This window comes from Canis lupus, chromosome 36 (genome assembly GCF_011100685.1).
Source record: "Canis lupus familiaris isolate Mischka breed German Shepherd chromosome 36, alternate assembly UU_Cfam_GSD_1.0, whole genome shotgun sequence".
Classification (NCBI taxonomy): domain Eukaryota; kingdom Metazoa; phylum Chordata; class Mammalia; order Carnivora; family Canidae; genus Canis; species Canis lupus.
Window position 1 is genome coordinate 19,015,983 of NC_049257.1, and position 17,013 is coordinate 19,032,995.

At 47.2% G+C, this 17,013-nt stretch overlaps 1 protein-coding gene across 1 annotated transcript in view; it reads right to left on the minus strand.

Annotated features, from left to right (window-relative positions):
• The window catches only part of WIPF1 (WAS/WASL interacting protein family member 1), a 122,508-nt gene extending 119,203 nt beyond the window's left edge, over window positions 1-3,305 (minus strand). The window contains exon 1 of the mRNA XM_038584891.1: window positions 3,096-3,305. The gene's annotated coding sequence lies outside the window, so the exon portion shown is untranslated. The remainder of the gene's footprint in view (window positions 1-3,095) is intronic.
• Window positions 3,306-17,013: the final 13,708 nt, after the last annotated feature.

The window sequence follows — 17,013 nt, forward strand, 5'->3', positions numbered from 1 at the left end:
AGAGGTAGTTTTCTCATTTTTAAAGGCACAGAAACAGAGGTCAAAGAACTTGCAAAAGACAAAACTGGGACGGGAAGCAAGATCTGCCCAACTTCCTGACCCATGCTTTATCCTTAGGGGACTCTGTACCTCGTAGCACATCAGTATTGCCTGGGAGGCGGTGAGGAGTTCTCAAATGATAGATTTCTGGGCCTCCCACAGACTTACAGAATCAAGCCTTTATAAGCTTCCAGGCACACCCATGGCTAAGGCCCAGCATCCTTCAATCCCAGTCACAGTGTGTTAAACAGAACAGCGTTACTCAACTAACTGAAGGTATTCTGGGGGCTTTGGTGTGACCAGAGTTTTTATTATTCCGAAGTATTCAAGAGACAGAATTATTCTGACCTGCCAATTATCCCTACAGGGTGAGGAACAATTGACAAGTGTTAGGTTCGATGACACAATGAGGCTGAGAGAGGAAGTATTCATCTGTCCAGGGAGCTGGAACCTGAACCGCTCCTCACTGGAGGAGTGAAGGGAGAAGGCAACGTGAATGGCCTGTTACTCCTGCAACGCCTGGCCCTCAGGAGACACCTCTTAAATATTGGTTAAATGGACAAATAAGTGAAGGACTGACTCCCTCCAGCTGGAAGCAATTTCGATCTCCTCTAAATTCCTTGCATCTGATCCGTATCTTTTTTTTTTTTTTTTTACCTTCTTGACCACATTCTGCCTCGCATTCCACTGTTTGAAACCTGTCTCCTCTACCAGAAGGTAAGCGGTCAGAGGCAAACTCCCATCTCTTTCTGAGCAAGGCCTCCCACTCTACCACGGCACAGTACACAGCAGCGACCCCTAGCAGGGACCCTCAATGCCAAATGAGTATCTGGCTGGAGTCCCACTGAGACCTGCTTCCCAGATGTGGGTCCTGGCTATTCTCAAGGCTTATGCCTACCAACCTTCCAACACCTGGCATAACTGTGGACCGCTGGGACACAGTGGCAGAGAGATCTCTGTGTGGAAATTAGGAATTTGGAAGACCTCGTTGGAAGGCAGGTTTCAGGAAGACCATGGCTCTCCGGGAGATGGAATCCTGAATATGAGATACTATAAAAACAAATGGGTTATAGCAAAGAATAAAAGGTGCTTTTCTGCACTGCAGAAAGTATCTACTTCCTAAAATTACAACCAATAGTTAGGAACACCCTGAAATATCAGACAGTGACACAGACCCAGCAATGAATTCTTCCCACAAAAGGACGCTCACCTCTGGCCAGAGCACCTGAGACAGCAAAGTTGAAAGATAAGAGAATACCAACTTCTTTTCACTCACCACTCCTCTCCTTCACCACTTCAGCTCTTTATCGCTCTTTTGTATGGATGCTACACATTGCACGGTGTCTGGGTGGCCCTCTGATGCTTGTGCTGTGCTTCCTGCTGTTCTGAGCTCCCATCACCCCACCTGATCCTCCTTCCATGTGATGGACAAAAAGCAAATATGGCCAACCCCATTTCCTGGATGAGATAAGGAAGTCTCAAGTTCCACGATTTGCCTAAGGGCATAAGAAAGTGGCTGAATTCCCACTAGAGACTTACCTGGTGAAGTGAACAAGCACACGGAAGGAGGCACGCATCTCTCTAATTGGAAGTAATCTCCCTGTCTGTCAACGTCCCAGAATGTGATCTTACCCAGAATGTGATCTTACCTCGCTCACAAACCCTCCTGCTCTACATCACACAAACCTGAAGCTGTTGTTTTGTTTTTTAAGTAGGCTCCCAGCCCAGTGTGGAGACCCACGCAGGGCTAGAACTGCGGACCTCAGGACGGTGGCATCAAGACCTGAGTCAGTATCAAGAGTCACACACTGAACCAAACGAGCCACCCAGGTACCCTGCAAACCCAAAAAAAGTTTATGTGTTTCCCAGGGGAGCCAAAGTGATGGCAGGGTTGGGTAGGTCCCAAGATGATGATGATGGGACTAAAATGTTGAATAACATCTGCAGACTCTAGTCTGCACACCTCCGTGACGGGTCATGGGCTCCTACAGGTGGACAGGGGTTTGGTTCCTGAGAAACTCAACCCTATGGGGACGACAGGCGTAAAAGATACACAGCAAGAGTGGAAGGCCCTGTTGTGAGCACTGTAAGGAGGGGTTAGGATGCAAAATGCTGATGGCCTCCGGGGCTCGCTCTCTCTCATTTCAAAAAGTCACAAGGTGTTTTATGCAAAGTACAAGAAAACCCTCCCGGTAGTTATCTTACCCGTTATAGGAAAAGGCATTTCTGAGCAGGAAAAAAAAGAGCCAATGACTCAAAGTGAAGCTACAGTATTGTTTTGAAATTGCCTTGGGAAACTGGCAAAGGAAAACCGACCCAGGGCGGGCCTGTGTCCGGGGCTCCGCGGCTGCATCGCCCGCAGTCTGGGGCCATCCGGGGCCAGCGGCCGGGGGTGGGGTGACTATGGGGCGGGCAGCAGTGACACGGAACTCTCAGAAAAAGGGACCAAGTGCACCCAGTCACTGCCAACAACTTGAGAGGCTTCCCGAGAACCGAGATAAGGCGTCAGGCCGGAGCCCGTGGCCCCAGAGGGACCCTGCAGGGCCCGAAGACCCAGGCGACCCAGGCGTACCCGCTGTTCATCCCAGAGGGGTGAAGGTCTGCACCCCCGCCCCGGGTTCGGGTCCCCTGGGCTGGTTTCCCTTACGCTTGCAACTTTCTTCGGCGGTTCTGTTCCAGACAGACAAACGCGCGGGCACAAAAAGGCTGCAGCGAGGCTGCCCGGAAAGTTCGGGAAAGGCCCCGGGGTGGGGGCAACAGCGCCCCCGCGGGGAGGGGGTGGCAGCGCCTGGAAGGGCAGCCCCGGGCCCCGAGCCCCGAGCCCCGAACGAGCCGCGGGCTGCAGGCGGGAGCCCCGTTCGGGGAGCCGGGGGGCGGGGACTCCGCGGGGGCACCAGGGGGCACCAGGGGGCACCAGGGGCGCCGCGGCCCCCCGCCCCGCCCCCCCGCCGTCCCGGGGCGCCCCCACCCCGCGGGGAGCCCTGCCCTGCCCTCCCGCCGGCCGCGGGGTCTCCCCGGGGCGCCGCCCCAGCCCCCGGGCCCCGCGCATCCCTTACCGCGCTGCTGCAGCTCCGGGCGGCTCCACGGCCCCGCCGCGCGCCGGGCATTTTTTTTTTTTTTTTTTTTTCTTTCCTCCTGGGAAACTTCTCCCGGGTCGGCAGGGCTGAGCCGGCCCGGCAGGAAAAGCGCTCGGCGCCGGGAGGCTGCGACCATCCGGGAACTTCGCGGAGATGTGAGCCCTCCCCTCGGCTCCCCGGCCTCCCCCCTCCCCTCCCCTCCCCTCCCCCCGCGGCCCCGCCACACGCGGACGCGCCGCCGGCCCTTCGCCCTCGGGCGCCCCGCCCGCCCCGCCCGCCCGGCCGCCGCGGGAGCCCCCGGAGCAGCGGGAGGCTGCGGCCCGCGGGGCTCCGTCCCCCCATCTCCGCCCCCCCCGCCCCTCCCCGGCTCGAGCGTCTGCAGAGGGGTGTGCACCGGGGCCCCTTCCCGCCGCCGGGGCGCCCCCCACCCGAGGGAGAGCCTTTTCCCTTCGCCCTCTATCTCTCTCTCCTCCGTTCTCCAAATTCATCTTAAAGATGAACCTCGGCCTGCAGCGGGGCCCACGGGAGCCCACGTGCATGTGCGCCCCCCGCCCCGCCCCGCCCCGCAGCCCGGGCCTCCCCCCTCCCCGCCCCGCCGCACCCGGGCGCCTCCTGGAGCCTGCAGCGGGGCCCACGGGAGCCCACGGGAGCCCACGTGCATGTGCGCCCCCCCCCGCAGCACCGGCCTCCCGCCCCGCAGCACCCGGGCGCCTCCTGGAGCCTGCAGCGGGGCCCACCGGAGCCCACGGGAGCCCACGTGCATGTGCGCCCCCCCCCGCAGCACCGGCCTCCCGCCCCGCAGCACCCGGGCGCCTCCTGGAGCCTGCAGCGGGGCCCACCGGAGCCCACGGGAGCCCACGTGCATGTGCGCCCCCTCCCCGCCCCGCCGCCCCGGGGCGACTCCTTGAGCAGTTTTGCCTCCCCAGGGATGGTGCCGACAGCCCCCCCTCGTCCTCAGGTACCGCACGGTCCCAGTTTGCAGAAAGCGAGGGGTCTTAGTTCTACTCGGTTGCCAAAGCGGACTCTCTCCTTAGCAGGCTCGCACCGGTGCTGAAAGCCCTGGGGACCCAAAGACAAGGGAACACCGAGACGACACAGATAGTAGAACGTGTGCCTTGGAAAAAACACCTGCAAGGTACGATCCATGCGATACCCATACCCACTCAGTCGAGTTAGAATTCCAAGGCCGGCTGCCCCTTTGAGTAACAGCAGAAAAGGTGGGAATATGTGCCCTAGAGTATTGCTCTCCTAGGCAGAGGAGACGCTTCATCCTGGACTTGAGGCTGTGTCTTCCTGTACCCTTGTCATGTGCACATTTGTATCTTGACATACTCCTAACAGGGGCGACAGCCCTTCTGCAAGAAAGGTTAAGTAATGTGTGTAAAACCTTCCTGTTGGCAAATGTTCCTAAACGTACCCATCTTTTCCTAAGATTTATCATGCAGTTGCTTTTCTTTTGAAGCCGTTTCTATGGTAATATGCGCATGGTTATGTTTTATATCAAACGAGGACAAGTGATTTCATGTATCAATATAGTATTCCAGACTTGAAGAGGTATCAATAACGCTTATCACAGTGTGGCGTGGATGTTAAGCAGAGGAGCTGGCTGGTTTCCTGGCTAGGTCTCTAAGCGTTGTTTTTTGTTTTTGTTTTGTTTTGTTTTGTTTTGGTTTGGTTTTTTTTTTGCTTCAAACAGGCATAATCCTCCTTGGATTATTGTAAAGATTAAATGTGATAATCCCTCTAAAGATGAGCAGAGCGTGGCACACAAGCAGAACAGGAATCTTATCTTTGATTCCCCAAAGTTCAGCAGAGTTCCTGGGACCTCATAGGGAATGGATTCAATACTAGCTGGGAAAACAACTCTCCTGAGTTGAAGTCTTTCAAAAGTCCACGTAAATTTTGGCATTATACACAAAAGGAAATTAGGAAGGTAATGTACATGCCCCTTCCCATCATTTCATCATTGGGAGCCCAAAATAAATGATAAGCTGAATTGTCCACTGATGTAAATCACTCATGATGCCAGTGATGAGTTGTACAGCATGCCTCTGGCTGTCTGTCCTCAGACCCCAGCGCTTCCCTCATTGAAGTCAAAACCTACATAATATTTTATCAGTGGTAATTTTTCTAGTTTCAAAAAGAGGGCTGTAGTTATGTAAAATGGTGACATTTGGGGAAGATGAGTAAAGTGTTTCTGGAAACATTTTTTTACTATTTTTGCAACTTAATTATAAATTTGAAATAATCTGAAGTTGAAAAAGTCTAAAAATGGATTGTAATTTTAAAAAAAATGAAAACCTAAAATTCCGTCACAGATACCCTCTTCCCTTGGGTAATGCCAAATTAATAGCTGAAAATGAAGATACCGAGAAGCAGGCAGTGGCAGCCAGAGGTACTATGCTAAACTTTTGCAGGCGTGCACACTAATATAAATGAATTAATAAGAAAAAATGGTTTGTTAAATGCTGTTTGAAGATGAAGTTAGGCCAGAAATGTTGTCATGATACTGTGAAATAAGAAGGAGGGAGGGAGAGAGAGAGAGAAGGACATTGAGATTGACAAAGACAAGTTTACCAGAGCAGAAGATTATTAATACGTATATTTATTTGCTTACCATTTCATAGCTCTCATTTTGGAAAATTCTGAACTAGGCTTTGGTGACTTAGAACTTCTCCTCGTACAGCAATTATTCGTTTATTGTAAGTACTCTTTTAATACCTGTCTTCCCCTGTAGACAGTAGCTCCCTTTGGGGGAGAGACATGTGGTTCACCACAGTGTTGCCAGCACCTGACACGTTCTTAGTACTCATTGCCACTTAATAAATGAACGCCACGACTAGGCTAGGTCCTGGTACATACAGAATCCCCTTTAGTTCTCACAGCAACTTTGTGAAATAGATATTTGTCCCCATTTTAACAGATGAGGGAACTGTGAGTTGGAGAGCTTAGGAAACCTGCCCAAGGTCACTCAGCTTGTGAACATTAGAACCCAGATTATTTTGACACTGACACCCTCTAACTATTATGCATACTGTCTCTTGACTTGACTTCCTGTGTTTATTCCACCTCTGAGCTTCTGCTGGTGTGAATGGCTTGAATTGACTAGCATCCAGACTTGGTGGTGCCAAATATCAAAAGAAGAAAATACTATATTTATTTTTGTAGGGAATTATTGAGGTTCAGTTAGATCTGGTTAAAGGCTTTATATTACCCTAAATGTTTTGGGCTTTCTGTTCTGAATTAATAGGGAGGAAATGGAATGCTATGTGCATCAAAAGTTCCACGGTAGGCCAGGGGATGGTACTGAGAATTAGGGTGTGCGTGGGGAGAAAAAGTCTTGCCCATTGCTTTGCACCCAGTGGGTGGTCAGTACATATTTAATGGATTTACTAATTTCTAAAACTGAAAGGACTCAGCTCTTAAAAGCTGAATATTTTATTTATTTGTACCATACCTTATTCCAAAAAAAACTTAAAAAAGAGTCGACTGATGAAATTTAGATCTTCATCTGGGACAGCAAATTTACTAAGTATTTTCAATCTTTATTTATTTACTTATATTTTAAAGATATTATTTATTTGAGAGAGAGAGAGTGCAAGCAAGGAAGAGAGTGCGAGCAAGAGAGACAGACTCTATGCTGAGCACTGAGCCCGACACAGGGCTCTATCCCAGGACCCTGAGATTATGACCTGAACTAAAGGCAGACACTTAACCGACTGAGCCCCCCAGGCATCCCTTTATTTTATTTTTAATTGAAATATAGTTGACATAGAACAGTTTATTAGCTTCAGGTATACAACACAGTGATTTGACATATACATCACAAAATGATCATAAGTATAGTTCCCATCTGTCGCCGTATAAGTTATTACAATATTATCAACTACATTCCCTATGCTGTACTTCACATCCCTGTGACTTGTTTTAAAACTGAAAGTTTGTACCTCTTAATCCCCTTCACCTATTTTGCCTATCCTCCTACCTCTCCACCCTCTGGCAACAACAAATTTGTTTTCTGTATTTATGAATCTGCTTCTGTTTTGTTTGGTTTGTTTTGTTTTTTAGAATCCACATGTAAGTGAAATCATATGGCATTTGTCTTTCTCTGTGACTTATTTTACTTGGCATAATTCTTTCTAGGTCCACCGGTGTTGTCACAAATAGCCAGATCCATTCTTTTTTATGACTGAGTAATATTTCTCTGTGTGTGCGTACCGCATCTTCTTTATTCCTCTCTCGATGGACGCTTAGGTTGCTTCCATATTTTAGCTCTTGTAAATACTGATACAGTGAACATAGGAGTGCATATATCTTTTTGAATTAGTGTTTTTGTTCAGATAAATATCTGGAAGTGGAATTGCTGGATCATACTGTAGTTCTGGGTTGGTTTTTTTTTTTTTTTTTTTTTTTAGAGATTTTACTTGGGATCCCTGGGTGGCGCAGTGGTTTGGCGCCTGCCTTTGGCCCAGGGCGCGATTCTGGAGACCCGGGATCAAGTCCCACGTCGGGCTCCCGGTGCATGGAGCCTGCTTCTGCCTGTGTCTCTGCCTCTCTCTCTCTCTCTCTCTCTCTCTCTCTCTCTGTGACTATCATAAATAAAAAAAAATAAAAAAATAAAATTTAAAAAATTTAGAGATTTTACTTTTATTAATCTCTACACTTAACATGGGGGTTGAATTTATAACCCTAGATCAAGAGTCATATGCTCCACCAACTAAACCAGGAGCCCCATAGTTCTCTTTTTCAATTTTTGAGAATCTTCTTTATTTTTTCCACAGTGGCTGTACCAATTTATATTCTCACCAATAGTGCACAAGGGTTCCCTTTTTTTCACATCCTGGTCAACACTTATTATTTCTTATCTTTTTGATAATACCCATTCTGACAGGTGTGAGGTGATACCTCATTCTGGTTCTGATGTGCATTTCCCTGATGATTAGTGATGTGGGTCATCTTTTCATGTATTTGTTGCCCATCTGGATGTCTTTGGAAAAATGTCTATTCAGGTCCTCCGTCCATTTTTTAGATTGAATTGTTTTTTGTTGAATTGTGTAAGTTCTTTATATATTAACTCCTTATCAGATATATCATTTGCAAATATCTTCTCCCATTCAGTAGGTTGTCTTTTCCTTTTGTTGGTGGTTTCCTTTGCTGTGCAAAAGCTTTTTAGTTTGATGTAGTCCTGTCTGTTATTTTTGCTGTTGTTGCGTTTGCCTGGAGAGACAGATCCAAAAAAAATATTGCTAATACTGATGTCTAAGAGTTTACTGCCATGTTTTCTTTTAGGAGTTTTATGGTTTCAGGTCTCACATTTACGTCTTTAATCCATTTTGAGTTTATTTCTATATATGGTATAAGAAAGGAGTTCAGTATCATTCTTTTACGTGTAGCTGTCCAGTTTTCCCAGCACCATTTATTGATGATATGGTCTTTTCCTCATTGTATATTCTTGTCCTCTTTGTTGTAAAGTAATTGACCACATAAATGTGGGTTTATTTCAGGGCTTTCTGTTTTGTTGTAATGATTTATGTGTCTGTTTTTTGAGTTAATACCATACTGTTGTTATTACTATAGCCTAGTAGTATAGTTTAAAATATGAGATTGCAGGGCACTGGGTGGCTTAGTTAGTTGAGTGTCCAACTCTTGTTTTTGGTTTAGGTCATGGTCTCAGGGTCGTGGGATCAAGCTGGCTCCAGGCTCTGCACAGAGTCCGCTTGTCTCTCCCTGTTACCCCATTCCCTCACCCCCACTGCTGTGTGCTTTCTCTCCCCCCCCCCCCAAATAAATAAAATCTGGAAATGTGATACCTCAGTTTTGTTCTTCTTTCTCAGTTTTGCCTTGGCTATTTGGCATTATTTGTGGCTCCATATAAATTTTAGTATTATTTGTTCTAGTTCTATGGAAAATGTCATTGGTATTTTGATAGAGATTGCGTTGAATCTGTAGATTGCTTGCTTTGGGTAATATAGACATTTTAACCGTATTCTTCCAATCCAGGAACACAGTATGTCTTTCCATTTGTTTGTATCATCTTCAATTTCTTTCATCAGTGCCCTGTATTTTTCATAGTACAGGTCTTTCATTTCCTTGGTTAAATTTATTCCTATTTTATTCTTAACAGATACAACTGTAAATAGGATTGTTTTCTTAATTTCCCTTTGTTCTACATTCTTAGTGTATAGAAATGCAAGTGGTTTATATGTATTAACTTGAATACACTATTGAATTCATTTATTCTGATAGTTTTTTGGTGAAGTCTTTAGAGTTTTTTATATATATATAGTGTTATATAATTTGCAAATGTTGACAGTTTTACATCTTCCTTAGCAATTTGGATGCTTTTTTCTTTTTCTTGTCTGATTGCTGTAGCTAAGATTCCCAGTACTGTGTTGAATAAAAGTGACCAGGGTGGGTATCTTTATCTCGTCCCCGATCTTAGAGGAAAAGCTTTTAGCATTTTACCATTGAGTTTGATGTTAGCTTTGGGTTTGCCATGTATGACCTTTATTATGTTGAGGTGACATCCCATCACTTCTCCATATTCTAATCATTAGAAGCGAGTTGGTAAATCCAGTCCACACTTAGTGTGAGAGTGTTAACAGAGTGTTAATATCAGTAGGCAGTGGCCACTGGGCTCATCTAAAGATCATCTTCACCTACTATTCTCCTCGTGAAGGTGTTGTACGTTAAAGTGAATTAATTTGTATAAAGAATTACACATGATATTGGACTCTTAGTAAGCATGCAAGAAAAGCTGATTATCATTATTGTAAGCAGCAGCAGCATCCTCTACTCACATCCATTTTTCTTTTTGACTTAGTATCACATCAAGAACCAAAGAATGGCATTTACACTAAAGCTGCTGTTTGGCCAGTATGGCAGGCAGTTGCCCTCTCGGAAAATAGGTATCTTCTCAAATGAAATAATATAGGAAAGCATAATAAAGGAGTTATTTGCAAAGTTATTGAAGAAAAGGAACAAGGGATGATGCCCTGCTTCCAAGGCTGAAAGAGCAGAGAGTCTTTGCTTCTCCTAACCCTGAAGGGGAGAGAATATTAACCAGAACCAAGAGAGGGAAGCTTCAGTTCCAGGAGAAAGCTCCTGGCAGGAGTTGTGACCTTCAGAAGAATAATGTGCCAAGCCACGGTGACCCAGTGGGGTGAGACTGGAGGAATAAATACCTGACTTTACTCCTCTCCTGTCAGTGCCACCCACCATTTGAGCCCAGTCAGGAGCCAGAGGACAAGGAAACCCACCATCTTGTCCCATACAGGTCAGCCCCCAGGACCGGAGAGGTGAAAATATCCAGCAGGTACAGCTAGTCACCAATGGGATAGTTCCTGGAACATGATCTCTTCACATAAGAGTAACTGAAAGGCAGTTACTTAATTTTGAGTTTCCAGAATAGGAGTCAGGGATGGGTGGTGGCAGGGAACATGGTTCCAGAGGGGTTTGATTCCATTTTTTGTTTTATGGTGCCCTTGAGGAGCTTTCATTTGGGCCAGTGAGGAAGACACAGGGATTTACATTCATAGCTGGTGGGTGGGCTCAGAGTAAGTGTTTCAGGAAGCTCATGCGGGCTGTAGGTTTTACTCATTCAGGAAATGAACTTAATGACATGGAAGGTGTTTATTCTGCTCACACTGTCTGATGACTTGGATGTTTAAACCTTGCTTTACTGGTCAGGTACCAGCTTAGTTACCTGTGAAGATTTAGGTGCTTCCAGAGGCAAATGGTTTTCCAAGCATCATTATCCTCCATAACAAGGATCCAGGAATTTCACTTTAGTGAGACAAGGCAGTGCAGCTGGAGAACTAGAACACTAATGCCTTACCTAGGACAATGGGGTGAACCCAGAGACTCAGGGTGGGCCTGTCCCTGCATTCTCAAGGAGTGCCTGGGGAAGTGTGGGCAGTTGTGAATTGTTGTTTCCATGCTTTCAGCCTGCTGAAGTGAGGGACACCGGAAGGGTCGGGAAAGGCTAAATTTATTTAATTTCTTTATTTTTTTAAAAAGGTGCTTTATGAAGATGCTGTTAAAATATGACCTGGAAGACAATTCTTTAAAAGGTGACAGGTAGGGTAGCCTGGGTGGCTCAGGGGTTTAGTGCCGCCGTCGGCCCAGGGTGTGATCCTGGAGACCCGGGATCGAGTCCCACGTCAGGCACCCTGCATGGAGCCTGCTTCTGCCTCTGCCTGTGTCTCTGCCTCTCTCTCTCTGTCTCTAATGAATAAATAAATAAAATCTTAAAATAAAAATAAAAGGTGACAGGTACTTGCTAAAATATCCTAAGTGTTTTTTTATCTTTTTTTTTTTTTAAGATTTATTTATTTATTAGGGAGAGAGAGACTAGGGGGAGGGCAGAGGGAGAGGAGCTCCAGCAGACTCCTCACTAAGCATGGAACCTGATATGAAGCTGGATCCCAGGACCTGAGATCGTGACTTGAGCTGAAATCAAGAATTGGACGTTTAACCGACTGAGCCACCCAGACGCCCCCCAAGAGCGTTTTTGAAAAAATGATGATGTGTCATAGACCCCAGAGAATAATGAATTTTAACATTCTGCAATAAACTCTTAAAAGTTGGGCACCTGGGTGGCTCAGTGGTCCAGCATCTGCCTTTGGCTTAGGTTGTGATCCCCGGGTCCTGGGATTGAGTCTCACATTAGGTTCCCCACAGGGAGCCTGCTTCTCCCTCTGCCTGTGTCTCTGCCTCTCTCTCTCTGTGTTCTCCATGAAGAAATAAAAATCTTTAGGGGGAAAAAAAACTCTTAAAAGTCACAAAAGTTAAATATATATAAAATGTGTTGAAATAAGGATACTAAAATTAATAAACAGAATCTATGAGATGGAGAAGACTGAAAATCTTTAATTTGCAAAAATTTATTATCTACGTGAAAGTACTTAAAGATATTATTAAACTTAAAATTTTTTTAACTTCAGATTTATATACACTCTTCTTTTTCAAAAAGGCAAGGTTCTAAATTTGCTCTTTTCCATAAGTGGCACTAAGCACTGTGCTCCCTATCCAAATAGTTTAGAAATAATAAAGCTCCCTTAATCTGTCCCTTTAATGTAAAGTGACGTTTTAATGATGAGAGAGAAATAGCCTTTGAAAAGAAATTTATACTATGGCAAAAGTAATTTTGAAAACAAGCATTTAGAAATGTTTCCATCATCCAGTGGTTTAGTTTTAAAGAAAATAAGCAAGTTTACTACCTGTTAAAAACTTTTTAAAAATTTTTTTATTTATTCATGAGAGACACACACACAGAGAAAGAGAGAGAGAGAGAGAGAGAGAGAGAGAGGGAGACAGGCAGAGGGAGAAGCAGGTTCCCCATGGGGAACCTGATGCGGGACTCAATCCCAGGACCCCAGGACCACGACCTAAGCCAAAGGCAGTCGCTGAATCACTGAGCCACCCAGGTGCCCCCGTTAAAACTGTTATATCTGTATACTTTAAAAGCTTGTAGAGGAATTTTTAATCTGCTTGACATCTTCCAAAGTATTTTAGAAAGGGAGAGATCTGGGCCCTTTGTTGAAATTATAAAATGTATCTGCTTCTAATGAGCTTGTATGAGTAAATGATTGACTTTAGGAGAAGAGAAATTTGCCAGCCAAATTTCACAAAGATCTTTACATAACAGGTCACTGGGACTGAAAAATTAATTGTGATTTCCTCAGTACACCCAATGCTGGCCTTCCCCGTCTGTAGCCACTAACCTCTGTGAGACCTCAACTTCTGCTGTGCCAGTCAGGTGCTTCACAAGCAAGGCGTGGGGCAGCCCGGGTGGCTCAGCGGTTAGCGCCGCCTGCAGCCCAGGGTGTGATAATAATATAGCAGACAAAAGATCATGGCTGCTAGGGGTTGAGGGGAGGGGAGAGGGATGGATAGGTGGAGCATAGGGGATTTTTAAGGCAATGAAATTATTCTATATGATACTGTAATGGTGGATACATGTTACACATTTATGAGGGCCCATGGAATGTGCAACACAGAGTAAACCCTAAGGTAAACTGTGGACTTAGTTAATAATAATGTATCAACAGTGGCTTATAATTTTATAGAAAATGCAGCACACTAATATGAGATATTATTAATATGGGCCACTGGGAAGGGGAAAGTGTTGAGTGGATACATTGGAACTCTTTGTACTCTCTGCTCAGTTTTTCTATAAACCTAAAACTGCTCTGCAAACTAGAGTCTATTGATTTCTTTAAGTGAGGCATATTTAAGTCTAACCCTCTTAGAACATTTCCATTTTTTAGTGAGAGCAAAAACGTGTCGTTAATAAAACATTAAAAAATATTGTTTAACTCACTTGCTTTAATTTGTATTTGTGTACATTAAATATGTACAGCAATACATAATTATAATCTATAAGGAAATCAATCTCAATCTGTTGGGGGTTTGCATCCTCAGACATTTTTATGGATACCATGCACCTTCAAAATGTTTGTTGCTGTCTGGAGGGATGCTTTCCCACGGAGAAAGTAAGCTTCAGCTGGCTCAGGGACTCCCTGGCGGTGGCTTGATGAGCACCCTCGGAGGGGGGTGCTGGAGGATGATTTACTGAGGCTGCCTTCTGGGGCCGAGGCAGCACCAGCCAGGCGGTATGAAGAGGGGGGCGTCCGGCTGAGCAGCAGCCGTGATTAGGGGCTGAGGGACTAGACTGGGTCTATGTGGTAAGCTTAAGAGAACTGGAATAATCATTACCTGACCAAGTGATGGGGTGTGGGGTGGGGGAGGCGTGGAGTCTGGAAGAGCCAAGTCTCTGGCTGCAAGGGAAGACGAGACCAGCTTAAATGTGCTGTTAATAATCGAGGTAAGCAGTGGCCGACACCAGAAAAGCCTTAGGATGGACAGATATTGTCAGCAGGGTCAGTGCTAGCAGTGCTGTGGGGCCTGCCGTTTCCTGTAAGCGCCAGCTTCGTATCCAGGGTCACTGGAGTCAGAAGACCCTGCAGGCTGGGCTGGAGAGAATGGGCGTGGGGGGCTGTTGTGGACTGTGGGGTCCAGCGAGGAAGGAAGGAAGGAAGGAAGCAGCTCCTGCTTCCTTACTCATCACAGAATCGAACTAGAAAACGAAACAGCCACTTCCTGGCCTCTGGCAAGAGGGTGTTTCCCAGGCGTCCACCAATTAGACAAAACCCCAAGTGCATCCTCTTCCTTATCCCTGAAATCCTTTTTTTTTTTTTTAAAGATTTTATTTATTTATTCATGACAGACACAGAGAGAGAGAGAGACGCAGAGACACAGGCAGAGGGAGAAGCAGGCCCCATGCAGGGAGCCTGATGTGGGACTCGATCCCGGGACTCCAGGATCACACCCTGGGCCGAAGGCAGGCGCTAAACCACTGAGCCACCCAGGGATCCCTTATCCCTGAAATCCTATCAGGATTCAGTGTCCTATCAGGTACAGAAGTTGGTTGCCCATGTCTTTTGGCAACAGAACTTTGTCTTCACACCAGAGTGTGCAGAGCGCTGAATATGTAAAGCAGAAGGGGGCAAAAAGCTGCCCTGGTGGCGGTGGAGACCGCAGGGTGGGCGCTCACATGTCTGTGCTCAGCCTTCCAAATGGGACCCTCAGGAATGATTTGAGAACAGCTGCCTGGAGAAGCAGGTCCAAGCTCCTTGATGTGGTAACTGGGGACTTCCTTGACGTTACTCTTATTTTGTTCTTCTGTCTCGTTTTTGGCCACTCCTTGTTTTGTATTTTATGCCCCCAAAGTACAAAATACCTGAGCTGTCTGTCCTTCTGTGCTTTTGCTCACGCTGTTGCTTCTGCTGGAGATACCTTTGCACTGGCTGCCTCTGACCCAGTCTTCAGAATTCACCTGTGATAGCATCTCCGATGCCTCTGGGCCTCCGCAGTGCCCTTGATGTGGTTACATCTGAGAAGTTACCTCTCTCAGGAAATTCCTCCTGTATTTGTTACCCCCACTAAGCTGTGAACTTCCCAAGGGCAGGAATCTTTGGAATCTCTGAGACCTCTGTCCCCATCCCACCCCCCACCCTGCACCTGACATAACTGATGCAATTGTTTGAGCATTATCTGGCATCAATTTAGAATTCAAAGGATCCTTTCTGGAAAGCCAGTTTGAGGAAAGAAGAGATGAGTACCTAATAAAGCAGGGAGAGGAGAGGGGATAGTAGCTGGGGCCCAAGGGTTCAGGGCAGGAGAACCATAGAGTCCTTGAAGGTTCACAGCAGGTCTTGGGCTTGAGGAGCTGCCACCACTGCTGTTGAATTGAATTAGTGATAAGTAACTGGGAAGGTGTACTCTGGTCTGCAATGGCAGGGGCTCCCCAGGAGCTCTGGAGGCCTCTGGTTACTTCCCCTGATGCTACAGGCCTCCAGGGATTCTAACCAGCATAATGGACTTTGAAAAGGTAGACAGCTGAGCTAGGCAAGTTCAAGTCCCTGAGGGATGATGATGGCTTGGTTAAGGACTCCTTCAGCTCTGTCTGAAAGAAGAAATCTCTTACTGAAATCTTTTTGCTCAAGGTTCAGGAAGGGAAGAGGGAAGAGGCACGGACTCTGTGTTACGAGAACCAGATGGATTCTAGGCCTTGCTTTAAAACATTGAACGCTCTCTCCACCTGGGTGTTCTCCACAGACATGAGCTAGAAACGCTTCCGCTTCTCTGCTTTGCAGGCATCTTGCCGGAACCAGTGGGGCCGGCTCTGCCACTTGCTGTCTCTGTGACCTTGGGCAGGTTCTCTAAACTTTCTGGGCCTCGGTTTCCTCATGTGTAAGATGGGGACACTAATTGTATCCTACTTCATTTAATGGAAAGCTCTCCATACAGGGCCTGGTACAGAGAAGCCCTCAATGAAAATTGGCTAACATGATGCCGCTAACACGCTGAGTCATTTGGAAATGCTCAGTTGAGGATAAAACAGCTGAACGACCAGGAGGCGAGATAGCATAAGGCCTCGCTGCTTAAAGATGACCCATGGACCAGCAGCATCGGCATCACATGGGAGCTTCTTAGTTACGCAGAGTTTGGGGCCCAGCCCCCGACGTACTGAGTCTGAACCCGTGGTTTAACGCGATTCCCCAGGTGATTCATACACATAGTAAAAGTCAGGAGGATCTGACTGAGAAGCACTGACACATCTGCCACTTGCTCACCGTGTCACTTGGGTAAGTTCCTTAGCCTCTGTGTGTGTGTCAACTGTAAAACCCTAGCGCCGAGGGTCGTGGTGGGAGCCAGGATGGCCCCGGCACGTGGAAATGCCCTTCAGCGTTTGCTGTCTGTGCTCTCCAGCCCCACGCTTATGCCACGTTGGCCCCTCACGGAGCCTCATGTGGGCCAGGTTCAGCGGGAGCCAGACTGCCGGGGTCACATCCCAGCTGCCACCCCTGGAGCGGGGTCTGCCCGTGTAACCTAGACGGTCACTTCAGTGTCCCGAGTCCCCGGTTCCTCTGTGCTTCTAGCGTAACGATGACCGTGCCTAGCTCTTGCGGATGCTGGAGCGTAGAGTGGGATGTGCAGCCAAGGGGCTGGTGCTGCAGGCACATTTTAGCTTTGTCAGTGCGCATGTATTGATTGGAGGCCGCACTTCAGGCTCAGGTGTGTCCCTGTCCCACGGGAGCCCTGGGCCCCTTGCTGCCCACCGAGCAAGGGCAGGAGCTTCCTGGGCTACAACGTCGGTACCACGGAGGACAGGACCCACACTGTTACAGGCAGAGGAGGGAGTGCAGGCCGGCCAGGTGAGTACACGGGCCTGACCCTCTCCGGGCGACTCCCCTGGTTCCCCAGGGGACCCTAAGCCCCGTGAGGCTGGGCCGCCTCTGCCGAGCTCGCCATCAGGTTTATGGGGTGTCTAGTGTTTTGCCTGCCACATGATGAGTGCATAGTCTAGGTGTGCCAGGTGATGGTGAAAGAA